We start from the raw sequence: 13,799 nt of genomic DNA, 5'->3' as shown, positions 1-13,799 counted from the left end.
CATGATCATATACATGTCGAATCTAATATGTACAGAAGAAAATTATTTGCTAACTATTGTTACATGGTGAATGGTTTCGATGAAAGAAGAATGCCAGATATTAATAAGTTTTTATACATGGAAGGTAATAAAATTAATATTGTTTTTAAAAGAAGTTTAATTTCCATTCATACCTTTACTATGTTTCCCTATATTCAGTTCATACTTTTATATATGAGACTAATTGCATATTATTGCAGAGTGAGGAGAACTTAGTGTTCTGATTTAAAGCATGAAACCCAGAGGTATATTCTTTGCAAAAACAGGTATAATGTCTGATGGTATAACCGCAATCAGTGGTTTTAAAATGTTACTTATAATCCGTCTTGACTGCATAAAATGTTTATTCATATGACCGGTTTCGGTTCCTAAAGAACCATCTTCAGATCTGCAATTTCGGTTACAGGAGTAACCCGTCCACACCCCGCAACCTTCACATTTTATGCACTCAAGTCGGATTATAAGTAACATTGTAAACGCAGAGGTATATTCAGTACATGCTCAACAATGCTGTATATAAAAATCTGCAACATCTGTCAAAGCATAAATAGAATGCATGTCTCTCCATCAAAATAACCTTACCTCTAAGGAAAAGACGTTTCAGTTCAATTTTTTCATGCATCCAAGAATGGAAATAATTTACATGTGACATTGGAAAATAGGCGTATTCAGTCCATACTTTATATAAATGAGCAAAGTATTGAAGCATGTGAATGCACTGTGCTACCTATTTTTTTAATGTATGTAACTGTAAAAATGTGTTACACACACGTGCAGTTGTACAAAGCTTAAGGAACAAGGTAACTTTGACATGGTGTGTCTGTGCCATGTAATGTAGCTCAATGAAACTAGGACCATACATAGAAAGAACTGATGTGGTATAGTCCAGAAATTAACTGAAAGAAATGCAGAATGAGACGAACAGAAACGATACTTTTATTCAAAGACAATAATTACACTGAAGTCACTGCGATGTATTACAGTCACTTACTGGTCAGTGTTAGAGTCTCTCTTCAGGGTGCGTATGGTCCTGATGTAATTTTTATGAATTGTAATGTGTGACCGCATTGAACAGTGCATGTGGAGGAGCTCTTGAAACAAGATCATTTTCGGCGAATGGACTCGCCTACCTGTTCCTCTGACTTCCATTCTATCGAGCACACCTGGGGAAACATTGGGGAGATGTATTGTAACATGACCACACACACCAATTACCATCCAGCAGTTGACAGCTGTGGCCAGCATAGGAGCACATTGCAGAGGATGCAGTGCTGTCTGTGGTGGTAACACACTCCATTAAGAACCGTGTCCTGCAGTTCGTAATGTCCAGGGGACAGTCGTAAATAGTATAATTTTTCTTTGAATGAACATCTGGGCGTCAGACTGGATCCTTGTACTGGATGTAGTGGTGGCGTTGGATCAAAGATGTTTAAGACAGTGGCGGTGAACTACAACGAGCAGCCTGGGCTCAGGCTGGATCATCATATCAGCTGTTGCTTCTCTGAAAAAAACGAATGTAAGAATGAAATAGTATCGTATAAACAAAGTCAGATCGATTCCGTATTTCTGAATTTCTGGAAGGCTTTTGACACTGTACCACACAATGGCTTGTAGTGAAATTGCGTGCTTATGTAATATCGACTCAGTTATGTGAATGGACTTGTGATTTCCTGTCAGAGAGGTCACAGTTCGTAGTAACTGACGGAAAGTCATCGAGTAAAACAGAAGTGATTTCTGGCGTTCCCCAAGGTAGTGTTACAGGCCCTTTGCTGCTCCTTATCTATATAAACGATTTGGGTGACAATCTGAGCAGCTGTCTTCGGTTGTTTGCAGATGACGCTGTCGTTTATCGACTAATAAAGTCATCAGAAGATCAAAAGAAATTGCAAAACGATTTAGAAAAGATTTCTGAATGGTGCGAAAATTGGCAGTTGATCCTAAATAACGAAAAGTGTGAGGTCACCCACATGAGTGCTAAAAGGAACTCGTTAAACTTCGGTTACACGATAAATCACTCTAATCTAAAAGCCGTAAATTCAGCTAACTACCTAGGTATTACAATTACGAACAACTTAAATTAGAAGCAACACACAGAAAATGTTGCGGGGAAGGCTAACCAAAGACGGCGTTTTATTGGCAGGACATTTAGAAAATGTAGCAGGTCTACTAAGGAGACTGCCTACACTACGCTTGTCCGTCCTCTTTTAGAATACTGCTGCGCAGTGTCGGATCCTTCCAGATAGGACTGACGGAGCACATCGAAAAAGTTCAAAGAAAGGCAGCACGTTTTGTATTGTCGCGAAATATGGGATAGAGTGTCACAAAAATAATACAGGATTTGGGCTGGACATAATTAAAAGGAAGGCGTTTTTCGTTGCGACGGAATCTTTCACAAAATTCCGTCACCAGCTTTCCCCTCCCAATGCGAAAATATTTTGTTGAAACCTACTTACAAAGGGAGAAACGATCACCACGATAAACTAATGGAAATCAGAGCTCGTAAGGAAAGATATAGGTTTTCGTTCTTTCCGCGCGCTTTACGAGATTAGAATAATAGAGAATTGTGAAGGTGGTCGATGAACCCTCTGCCAGGCACTTAAATGTGATTTGCAGAGTATCGATATAGATGTAGATAGATATAGATGTAGATAGAATAACATAAGTGCATATTTATGCATGGAATATCTATGTGTTTCACATGCACGCTCGCGCGTGTTGGGAAAATGTTATTGATACTTGCATGGAATATCAGCCCCTTCAGATCACAAACACACAAAATACGTTACTCTTCGGACGAAAGATAATTTTTTGGTCCATGCTTCAGTCAGTAAAAATGGGACCCTTGTAGGATTGCTCGTTTGTGACTTAAGAACCCATTTTCTCAGGAAGGGTTAGATATATAAAGTTCAAATTATGTCACATATTAAGGTCTATGGCCCCTTGGAGGTGTAAAACTTTTAAGATGTTTGTCACATATTTTGATACTGAAAAACTCATTCATCAAAACCTATAGGATCTTCCTGTTTACCTAAAATCATGAAGTTTGTCAAGAAACGAGGATTCACAGTACAAGCAAAGGGAAAAGATTCGAAAATGGTTAACTTGTAATTATGCAAAAAGAATTTTTTATCCGCCTGTCTGTCAGTCAGTCTCTTACGACCCTTTTCCTCTGGAACACTTTTGCTTATCAAGTTCAAATTTCTCACCTTCTACAGTCTATGGTCCCTAGGTGGTGTAAAAAATTTAAACTCCTAAGTCAATGCAAAAAAATATTGGGTCATTTCTGTCACATATTTTGATACTCATAAACTCACTCATCAAAACGTATAGGGGTACCTCCCGTTGACCAGGAATCATGAAATTAGGCAAGAAGCAAGGTTTTCTGTACAAGTAAAGTAAAAAAATCTGAAACTTATTAAATTCTAATTATATTGCGTAATAATATATTTTGCCCTTTGAATATACACTCCTGGAAATTGAAATAAGAACACCATGAATTCATTGTCCCAGGAAGGGGAAACTTTATTGACACATTCCTGGGGTCAGATACATCACATGATCACACTGACAGAACCACAGGCACATAGACACAGGCAACAGAGCATGCACAATGTCGGCACTAGTACAGTGTATATCCACCTTTCGCAGCAATGCAGGCTGCTATTCTCCCATGGAGACGATCGTAGAGATGCTGGATGTAGTCCTGTGAAACGGCTTGCCATGCCATTTCCACCTGGCGCCTCAGTTGGACCAGCGTTCGTGCTGGGCGTGCAGACCGCTTGAGACGACGCTTCATCCAGTCCCAAACATGCTCAATGGGGGACAGATCCGGAGATCTTGCTGGCCAGGGTAGTTGACTTACACCTTCTAGAGCACGTTGGGTGGCACGGGATACATGCGGACGTGCATTGTCCTGTTGGAACAGCAAGTTCCCTTGCCGGTCTAGGAATGGTAGAACGATGGGTTCGATGACGGTTTGGATGTACCGTGCACTATTCAGTGTCCCCTCGACGATCACCAGTGGTGTACGGCCAGTGTAGGAGATCGCTCCCTACACCATGATGCCGGGTGTTGGCCCTGTGTGCCTCGGTCGTATGCAGTCCTGATTGTAGCGCTCACCTGCACGGCGCCAAACACGCATACGACCATCATTGGCACCAAGACAGAAGCGACTCTCATCGCTGAAGACGACACGTCTCCATTCGTCCCTCCAATCACGCCTGTCGCGACACCACTGGAGGCGGGCTGCACGATGTTGGGGCGTGAGCGGAAGACGGCCTAACGGTGTGCGGGACCGTAGCCCAGCTTCATGGAGACGGTTGCGAATGGTCCTCGCCGATACCCCAGGAGCAACAGTGTCCCTAATTTGCTGGGAAGTGGCGGTGCGGTCCCCTACGGCACTGCGTAGGATCCTACGGTCTTGGCGTGCATCCGTGCGTCGCTGCGGTCCGGTCCCAGGTCGACGGGCACGTGCACCTTCCGCCGACCACTGGCGACAACATCGATGTACTGTGGAGACCTCACGCCCCACGTGTTGAGCAATTCGGCGGCACGTCCACCCGGCCTCCCGCATGCCCACTATACGCCCTCGCTCAAAGTCCGTCAACTGCACATACGGTTCACGTCCACGCTGTCGCGGCATGCTACCAGTGTTAAAGACTGCGATGGAGCTCCGTATGCCACGGCAAACTGGCTGACACTGACAATGCTGCGCAGCTAGCGCCATTCGACGGCCAACATCGCGGTTCCTGGTGTGTCCGCTGTGCCGTGCGTGTGATCATTGCTTGTACAGCCCTCTCGCAGTGTCCGGAGCTAGTATGGTGGGTCTGACACACCGGTGTCAATGTGTTCTTTTTTCCATTTCCAGGAGTGTACATTATATTCATCATCCGTCAAAAGCATAATAGACGAACATTACTGCATGCAAGCATAGCAGTTAAGTTGTAGTCGTGTTTTAGTAAGTAAGTAAAAGTGGTTTAATAAATCTTCTCTCCCTACATACACAAACTGAAGTCCCTTGCTCGCTTCTTTTTGAATGCCTGGGTTAGTCTGAGGAACTAACATAGAGATTGTGATACGGCCTTGGAATTCCCAGGACCAATATTTTGACAGTATCGATATCAATAACAATCAAACATAGCTGACTTTCTCGATTTCCAGGATGGATGAATTGCATATAAACATAACTGTGTACGGAACCCTCAGTGCACGAATCGCACTCGCACTTGACTAATTTTTTTGTTATAATGGGACGGAAATCGATAGATGTGGTGTGTATATAAAGACAAACAACTGATTATAGTTTTAGAAAACTTAGATGATTTGTTGAAGTGAATGTACGTCACTAATTGAGCAAGTCAATAACGTCTTAGTCCACCTGTGCCCCTTATGCTAGCAGTTATTTGGCTTGCCTTTGACTGGTAGAATTGTTGGGTGTCCGTCTGAGGACTGTCGTGCCAAATTCTGTCCAGTTGGCGTATTAGATCGTCAAAATCGTGAGGCAGCTAAAAGGAGTCTCATAAGTTTCTGCCTTTATGTGATGGTCCCCTGTCGGGTTTGACATCCATCTTTCTAAATTTCCCCGAAGAGCGAGCCAACTGGGGAAGGGTGCCTTACATGGTGCATTGAGTCCTTTGTGTATTGAGATCTTTAGCACACTTTCTCATCGTCGCATTGCAGTCCCACTCATTCTCTATCTCTTGGTCGAGGACACCTTCCTGGGTGCATTTTCCACCATACACTATGCAGTGTCACTTTCTGCACAGACGATGACCATGAACTTCTTAGCACCTCATATCCAGCACGGTAGCCAGTCCGTTGTGGTGGGTCCGCCTGTTGGTTGTAGCCCCCTGACAACACATGGATCACTCTGCTGATGCCTGCACCGTTAACTCCCCATGTATGCCTTGGAGTAGATGCCCATCTCCCTGGGGCATCGGGACTCCTGGCAATGGCCATCCTGCGAGGTGGCCCTTGGTGAGGCTGGGTGGCGCCCATGAGGAGGGCCCCTGGAGTGGGCGGCATCAGGGTGGATAACACACCATGAACCATATCACGTCATTTCTTGCTGGAGGTCCGCCGCCAGTAGTCTCTAAGTGGGCAAAGTCTAACTTCAATGCTAAGACATATGGCCCCAAATCGTTCCCCTGCCTGGCCACATCATAGGAGGAACGCCAGGCTAAGGTTGGCAGTGAAGCTTACTCACCTCGGTACCTCATATGTATGAGAGTTGATGGGGAATCTTTCATGTCCATGAAGCCTCAGTTTTTTGTGGAGCATTTGGAGGACAAGTTTTGGGAGGTGAAGGATTTGTCCAAAATGTGCACTGGGTCAGTCTTGATATAAACAGCATCCGATGTCCAGTCATGGGCATTACTCGCTTGTGACAACTTAGTGGATGTTTCTTTTACCATCACGACACATAAGAGCTTAAATATAGTCAAGGGTATTATATTCCACAGGGACCTTCTCTTGCAGTCTGACGACGAGCTGCGGGCCAATTTAGAGCAGCGAGAAGTCCATTTCATCTGGCGCGTCCACCGGGTCCGAGGGCTAATCAGGTTGCCACCAGTACCTTCATCTTGGCCTTTGAGGGTGACACATTGCCTGAGGAGGTCAAGATGATGGTCTATTGCTGTGACGTCAAGCCATATATCCCTTCCCCAAAGCAGTGCTTCAAGTACTGGACGTTTGGCCATATGTCTTCCCACTGTACTTCCAGCATCAGATGTTTAGATTGTGGACGTCCAATACTCCATGTGCCCCGCCTCCCATCTGTGTCAACTGTGGAGAGCATCATCCACCTTGCTCGCCAGACTGCAGGATTTTACAGAAAGAGAGGAAAATCAGGCAATATAAGGCCCTGGATCGACTGGCCTACACTGAAGTTAAGAGGAAATATGAGCGCCTACATCCTGTGGCTTTGACCACTTCTTACGCCAACACTACGAGAACAGTTGTCGCCCCATCAGTTCCTCGCATTCCTGTCGCCTCTCAGAACCACCAGAAGACTACACTTACCCTCTTGATAGTGGGGGACGCTTCCCTCCCTGTTGCTTGCACACCACCTACTTTGCGAGCAACATCCCCCCAACCATCGGGTATATCAGTCCCCACTTCTGAGCCAGAGAAGTGTAAGTCTTCTTCGGCTCCTCTCGCTAACAAGGTGTCCCTTGGGTCACTCCCTTCCCAGGTTTCTGCTAGTCGGAACGATGACACCCGCCAGTGGCGTAGGTGCCCAAAAGCAGTTAGTCATAAGGCTTCACACTCGTCCTCGGTCCCGTAGACTGAATCAGCTAAGTCCTCCCAGCCAGAGAAACCCAAGGCGCAGCGAGAGAAATCCAAAAAGAAGATCCTCAAAGCCAAGGGAATTGCGGTGGCACCCACACCACCAGTACCTAAAAGCTATGCGTCTGCAGATGAGGTGGAGATTCTGGCGCCCGCTCAGGAATTAGATCTCGCTGGACCCTCAGACACATTGGAGAGGGCTCAGGTAAAAAGTCGATGACAGCAGGTGACCCTGAGGCGTACACTACCTCACAGAATGTTCCATGCCTTCCCAATCTCACGATGACATCATCATCTAGTGGAATTGCGGCGGCTTTTTCCACCACCTGGCTGAGCTACGGCAACTGTTAAGCTTAGCACCTGCTTTCTGCGTTTCCCTCCCCTGCCATCCGCGGCTATAAGGTATACTACACGAACCGTAGCGACTATAGTCGAATGTCAGTAGTAATTCGTGTTTATGTCTAACTCATGTATATCTTCCTCCAGATGGTGTAGTATCCCTGAATATATTAACTGCACTGATTGAGCAACTCCCTAAACCTTTCCTATTTTTGGTACCCCTTGTGTGGTCACACTGTGCTTACTGCCAAGGCAGAGATGTCGAAACTTTGTCTCAGTTCGACCTCTTCCTCGAGCACAATCGTTTCAGTGGCAAAAAACTCGATCCCTCGCTCTTTAGGGTGGCCCCGGTGAAAGGCAGTCCCTTGGTGGTCGCCAGAAGTCGCTGAAGCAATTAAGGAGCGTCGGCGAGCTCTACAGCGGCATAAGCGTCACCCTTCCCAGGAGCAGCTCATAGCCTTTAAACGGCTCCGTGCCCGTGTTCACCAACTTATCAGACGATGGAAGCAGGAGTGTTGTGAGAGGTATGTCTCACCATTCGGTGCCATATGTCACCTTCCCAAGTCTGGGCAAAGATCCAACGTGTTTTTGGGTACCAGATCCCAACAGGTGTTCCCAGTGTTACCATAAATGGCGTGTTATCTACCAACGCAAACGCGATTGCCGAGAACTTTGCTGGGCACTATGCTTGAGCCTCTGCATCGGAGAATTACCTCAGCCTTTTGCACTCTAAGCGTCTGGAAGGGAAAGTCCTCTCGTTCAATACACGCCATAGTGAATCCTATAACGCCCCATTTACAGAGTGGGAGCTCCTCAGTGCCCTTGCAGATTGCCCTGACACAGCTCCTGGGCCGGGATCTGGTGCGATGGCGTCTTTCCGTCACAGTGGCGGGAGAGCGCCATCATTCCGGTGCTCAAATCTGGTAACAACCCGCTTGATGCGGATAGCTATCGGCCCATCAGCCTCACCAACGTTCTCTGTAAGCTGCTGGAACGTATGGTGTGTCAGCAGTTGGTTTGGGTCCTGGAGTCGCGTACCCTACTGGCTCCATGTCAGGGCGGCTTCCGCCAGGGTCGCTCTACCACTGATAATCTTGTGTACCTCTATTCTGCCATGCGAACAGCCTTTTCCAGACGCCAACACCTGGTTGCCCTCTTTTTTGATTTACGAAAAGTGTATGATACAACCTGGTGACATCATATCCTAAACAACTTTATACGAGTGGGGTCTCCAAGGCCCATTATCGATTTTTGTCCAAAAATTCCTGTCGCTTCGTACTTTCCATGTCCAAGTTGGTGCTTCTCAAGTTCTTCCCATATGCAGGAGAAGGGGGTTACGCAGGGCTCTCTGAGTGTTTATTTTTAGTGGCCGTTAATGGTCTAGCAGCAGCTGTTGGGCTGTCCATTTCACCTTCTCTGTATGCAGACGACTTCTGCATTTCGTACTGCTCTACCAGTACTGGTGTTGCGTTGCCTACACGGATCCATCCACAAGGCGCAATCATGGGCTCTAGCCCCACTGCTTCCAGTTTTCGGCCGCAATGTCGTGTCTCATGCACTCCTGTCGTCATTGTACCATTCATCCAGAACCATAACTTCACCTTAATGACGATCCACTCACTGTAGTAGAGACACATCGATTCTTAGGACTGGTTTTCGACACCCGATTGACTTGGCTTCCTCAGTTTCGTAATCTTAAGCGGAAGTGCTGGCAGCATATCAGTCCCGCCTTGACTATGGGAGTGTGGTTTATGGTTCAGAGGCGCCCTTAGCGTTGCGTTTACTCGACCCAGTGCACTACTGTGGCGTTCGCCTAGCGACAGGTGCTTTTAGGACGAGTCCGGTGACCAACGTCTTTGTGGAGGCCAGAGTCCTTCCATTGCAGATTAGGCGTGCTTAACTGCTGGCCAGTTACGTTGCACACATTCATAAGTCTCCTGAGCATCCGAATCACCGTTTCCTTTTCCCACCCACGGCGGTTCATCTCCCACATCGCCGGGCCAGGTCAAGGCCTTCCACTTGCAGTTCGTGTCTGATCCCTTCTTTCCGAACTGGAGTCCTTGCTTTTACCACCTAAACTTGAGGTCCATTCACGTACACGTCCGCTGTGTACACCTAGGCCGCGGCTTTCCCTGGACCTTTCACCTGGCCCTAAGGACTCAGTTAACCCCGCAGCTCTCCGCTGCCATTTCCTCTCGATTCTTGACGTGTTCCAGGGCTCTGAAGTTGTTTACACTGGTGGCTCGATGCTGAGGGGAATCTTGGCTTCTCCTATGTCCACAGTGGCCATATTGAACAGCATATCTCTCCCGGTGGCGCAGTGTATTTTCTAACCTACCTGTGCGATTAAGGGATCTGACATTTCACATTCCGCTCTGTAGAATGCCAGTTTACTTTCTCCTGATAACTATGTCGTCCTCATTAGTCCCCACCCAGAGATCCGAATGGGGGACTTTGCCATGGCAAAGGTCCCGAGTTCGAGTCTCGGTCGGGCACACAGTTTTAATCTGCCAGGAAGTTTCATATCAGCGCACACTCCGCTGCAGAGTGAAAATCTCATTCTGGTATTTGAGTGCTGTTATGGTTAAAATATACTGTGCATGCAAAACGGTGCTATCCAAAACTGAAGCCACTGTGGTTCTCTACGGGCCATAGATTACAGGGGCGAACAACGGCTGTGGATATGTGTAAGGGCAAATAGACATGCAACTTGCTGTCCAGATGAACCAAGGGCTACCAGCAGTGTCTCCTCAACGACCGTTCACCGAACGTTATTGCGTATGGGTCTCTACAGCAGGCATCTGTTTTATGCACACATGCTGACTGCTGTTCATAGGCGACAAAGGCTGGAATTTGCATGCCATACCGCAACTGGATGTCCACTGAGTGACGATGGGTAGCCATTTCAGATGAATCATGTTTTTTGCCCCATCGGACAGATGGCTGTTGAGATACATGGCGTGAAATGTCCGAAAGCAAACAAGAAGAAAGTGTTTTGGTCTGGGGAATGTTTAAGTGGCATTGTCTGAATGATCTAATCATTCTGGAAGCTGCAGTGGATCAACACAAATATGCATCTCTCCTTGGGGACCATGCCACGCGTATATCCTGTTCGGTTTTCCTTTGCGCGATGGCATCTACCATCTCGACAATCCAACGTGTCAGGCAGCTCGCAGTATGCGTGCGTAGTTTGAAGAGCACTACGATGGTATTACCGTACTCCACTCGCCACCAAACGCCACAGATTTAAACTTAATAATTGAGAATCTGCCCGTCCACCTCGATCGGGCTGTTCGCACCGTGGATTCTCAGCCAAGAAACCCACTACAGCTGGTCAGACACTATTGTCTACATGGCTCACCATTCCTGCCGGTACCTTCCAGAACCACACTGACTCTCTTCCTGAGTGTGTCTCAGTGGTCTGCACTGTGAAAAGTGGTCATTCAAGCTTTTGACAAGTGGTCACATTAATTTGACTGGACGGTGTAGTTGGTGTGATAAATAGCAGCTTGCTCTAAATCTAGAACAGTGTAAGTTAATGCAGATGAGTGTGAAATATAATCTCATAATGCTCCAGTACAGTATTGTGGTACATGACACAGTCACTTTGATTCAGCATCTAGGTTTGGAAAGTGATTTGAAACGGAACCAGCGCTTTAGAATGGGACTAGAGAAGGTAAATGGTCGACTTGAGTTTATTGGCAAAATTTTGGGAAACTGTGTTTCATCTCTCAAGGAGACCACATATAGAACACTCGCGTGACTCATTCTTGAGTGCTGCTTGAGTGTTTGGGATCCCCACCAGGTCAGATTAAAAGAAAACACCGAAGCAGTTCAAAGGTGGACCGCTAGATTTGTTACCAGTAGGTTCGTTCAACTCGCGATTATTACAGAGATGCTTTGTAAACTCAAATGGGAATGTCTAGAGAGAGAATGGTATTTTTTTCGTGAAAAACGGTTGCGGAAATTGAGAAAACTGACATTTGAAGCTGGCTGCATAACGAGTCTAGTGCACCACTGTACATTTTGTGTAAGGACCACGAGATAAGACAAATTAGGGCTGGTACAGAGACATATAGACAATCGTTTGTCCCTCAATCTATCTGCGAATGGAACAGGAAAGAAAATGATAAATAGTGGTAGAAGGCACCCTCTGCCATGCACCATACGGTGGTTTGTGGAGTTTCTATTGATGTAGATAGTGATGTACAAGTGTTACTCGAATGCTTATGTATTCTGGTTTTACACAGTACTTCCGTATCCCTGTCTCAGATGGCCGGCCGAAGTGGCCGTGCGGTTAAAGGCGCTGCAGTCTGGAACCGCAAGACCGCTAAGGTCGCAGGTTCGAATCCCGCCTCGGGCATGGATGTTTGTGATGTCTTTAGGTTAGTTAGGTTTAACTAGATCTAAGTTCTAGGGGACTAATGACCTCAGCAGTTGAGTCCCATAGTGCTCAGAGCCATTTTTTTGTCTCAAAAGTCTGTGAGACAGTGTTCTTGATCAACAATATTCAACTCAGAATTTTCCAATGACGGAACAATTGCTGGGAGGTAAATTATGTTTGCTGGGATCTCAAGAATCTTATACCCAGGAACTACTGAGGAACAAGACCCATAAACTGTATGAATCTCTTTACCGTTAATACAAGTGTTACTCGGAACACTGCACTCAATGTGAATTGTATTAATCGGTAATATATCCACTGTCTTATGTGACTCATAAACTTTAACACTTGGAGACTATTGCATTCCCTTCAAAAAGACTTAAAATTGTCCTATTGAGCTTTCCTTTTCAAAGTTAAAATAGTCTCAGTTGTCATTCGCTTCTCCATTTTAAGCATATTGACGTTTGCACGTAACTCAAACCCTCTTGTAAACTCTTTTAAGTGTTTGTTTAAATCATCAATATCATATGCTTCGTGTGGTATCTGTACGGTCTTGTGACGTGCTCGATGTCTTTTGTAATTTTATTATACAGGGTGTCCCAGCTATCTTGTCCACCCAAAATATCTCTGGAACAATAACAGCTATTGGAAAACGACTTTCACCGGTATCAACGTAGGGCTGGGGCCCATGAATGTGCGTATTTGGAAACAGTCTAAAACGAAAGCATATGTGTTTTTAACACAAACTTATGTTTTTTTTAATGGACCTCCTATATTTGTTCTTCAGCAATCCATAGCATGACAAAGCACATACACAATGGCGTTGATTGCATCGCAATATTCCCATTACATCCCAAGATATTAAGACGCGAAGTTGACGCTTGAAACACCCGACATGCGCTGCTAGCGCACGTCCAGAGGCTCAGGCGTGAACCCCATGCTGCCCGTAATCGCGATGTGATTGACATGCGTAATCACACTTCCATACTTATCAAGAGGTCCGAAACGAATAATGCGGTCTGCTGCCATCCTGCACTAACGCCGTACATTCCAGCAGGTGTTTATCCCATAGGCTAGGGGTGATGCGGTTCTGTAACATATCTGTGTACCGCAACGTTAGTCACGAAGTTAACTTCGCTTGTGACAGTTAATCGTTCACTCGTAATAGCAAAATTCATGTTGATGGTTTTAGTGAAACGAGCAAGTGGACTAAAAGTTTTACCGTTGTTTAGGTAAAAATGTTTTGATTTGGGAAGTTCAGGTAGGACATAGAAGATGAATGTAAACATGTTTAACCAATTAGTTTTATTATCACATAATTATCAATGTTATGTTTATCTAATGCGTTAAATAATTAATTGTTGCAAACAAATGTTTCTTAACATCACTGGGTAAAATGGCCCTTTTTTTAGAAACTTTCACTGTGATACCAGCACTACATACTAAACATAGCGTTCACATCTCATGCTCAAAGTGATGCCCATTGGCTTGCATACATAGGGTCACTCTGCGGATGAAGGATACCCTACTTCGTGCTACTGTTTCCTCTTTGATGGCTGTACAAGCATCAATAATGCGTTGCTTCATGTCCTCTGGTGTTGTTGGTTCATGTTGGTAAACAGCATGCTTCACTGCTCCCCAAAGAAAATAATCCAGCGGTGTAAGGTCCGGAGATTGGGCAGGCCACCTAACTGGGCCACCTCGTCCAATCCAGGGAACGTACGGTTCAGAAGTAGTCGTGCTCGTAAAG

Source organism: Schistocerca americana, chromosome 5 (genome assembly GCF_021461395.2).
Source record: "Schistocerca americana isolate TAMUIC-IGC-003095 chromosome 5, iqSchAmer2.1, whole genome shotgun sequence".
NCBI lineage: Eukaryota > Metazoa > Arthropoda > Insecta > Orthoptera > Acrididae > Schistocerca > Schistocerca americana.
This window is presented reverse-complemented; position numbering follows the sequence as displayed.